This window comes from Charadrius vociferus, unplaced genomic scaffold (assembly GCF_000708025.1).
Source record: "Charadrius vociferus isolate BGI_N301 unplaced genomic scaffold, ASM70802v2 scaffold455, whole genome shotgun sequence".
Taxonomy (NCBI): Eukaryota; Metazoa; Chordata; class Aves; order Charadriiformes; family Charadriidae; genus Charadrius; species Charadrius vociferus.
This window is the reverse complement of record NW_009648550.1, coordinates 2,428,911-2,430,735: the sequence shown is the minus strand read 5'-3', so window position 1 is coordinate 2,430,735 and position 1,825 is coordinate 2,428,911.

The following is a 1,825-nucleotide window of genomic DNA, read 5'->3' as shown; positions in this document are numbered from 1 at the left end:
TGACATCTTCAGACATTTCAGATATGTAAATACGTTGTTCTACTGCTGTGCAGCTCAAGTCACATACCTCACACACTCCTCAACGTTTCCAAGGGTCTAAAGCCTGCTATCCTACGTCAGGCAAATTGCCAGTTGCCTCAGTAGGAAATATCTGAACTACAAAATCATGAACTGAGTCTACTACCTCCATTTAAAGGGTTGAGAACTATCCTTGGCAGAATATGGTATTTCAGCAAACGCGTAACACTGTCTGAAGCCAAGTATAGGATCTATGCTCAGCCGGCGTTCATACATCCTCCAAAATGGTGTTTCTGCTGTTCTCTGCTTCGCTTTTTCTAGAGTGAAAGCAACTAATTGCAGTTCTGTGATACAGGCAATGTTTCCCTAGGTGGTAGGTTAAGATAAAACTTTTTAAAATTTTTATTTAATCCGGAATCCAACAAGTTAAATTCAGTTCTCTTTGCGTGGCAGCATTCAAAACGCACCAAACGTTGTCGCCAGTAGATGTAAGTAACTTAAGCTACTATTTTGTATTAGATTATTAGAAATTTCTGTACTGCTTTCTGGAAGCATGAAACAGTAAAATTTCAAAATATATCAGGGAGCATGTGACAAATATGAATCCAGTTTACACTAACAGGAATCAGTAACTCAAAGCCAATCTAACACTTTGAAGTTGTATTTCTGAAAAATTACGTATGGTCTTTATGGGAATCTTTTTTGGAGTGGGAGAGTAGGTATCAAATGATAGCTTACTAAATAGGCTGACATATGAAAGTACATGCAAAATGTCCTAAAAATATATTTGACTTAAATTTTCTCTATTACACCATGTTGTTGCTTCCATATTTTAATTAGCAGTGAGGTGTGTGGACTCTTAAGTCCTACATTTTTAGAAGTCCTGCTTACCTGTAAGCACAGAAACTGCAGTGAGAGGGGAAGAATCCTGTCTTCTCTCATAACTACCTAAAAAAAAAAAAAAAGTCAGGCAACATACTGTTACAGCTAAAAGTATTCTGAAATTAGCAACATGGGTCTTTCTAAAACAGGTAAGAAAAGAAGCAATTTGGTTCAGAGACAAAATTAACGTGCAATCTATGGCCATCCAAAAAAAGAACTGCTGTTTTACCTAGGCTCAAATACAATTTAATGTTAAGAACTTAAGGAATTATATAGGAAAGCTATTCTCTAGGCCAGCAGTACCAGAGATCTACAACATACTATGAAATCTCTTCAGGACATCTCAAGTTCTCCAGACCCTTCATGATCAATATCAAGGAGATAAAAACTTTCAAAAAATTAAGGACTTTGTGTTCAACTAAAGTAGAGGAATAGAGCAGAGCTGCACTACTACAGCACAGTGCCCCCAGAAGCAAAATCAGGGACCTGAACAAAGATCCATCTCTTCTACCTCTGTAGAAAGTTGCCCGGCACATTGCTCCTCACCATAACTGTGCCACCTATGAGAGTTTCTAAATCCCTGTAACACCTCCTCATCCTCCCTTCAGTCCAGTAACATTTTAGGGAAATAAAGACATTTCATTTACAGAAGCAGCTCTTAAAAGCAGTGATTGCAGAACTCACGTGGTGTCTAAAGGAACAGGGGTTCCCCTATGAAGGGCTCCTCGTGTTTTTTATTTACCAAATTCAGAATGGGCAGGAAAACACACCAGTGTTCCTATTTTAAATTTCAAATAGCTTACATAGCCGGATAAACACTCCGTACTGTTGCTTGTTAAGTCACAATTCAGCTTAAATTAAAAAGAAAAAACGTAATATTTATACATGGGCTTTCAGAAACGTGCTCCAAGGAGCATGACCAGCA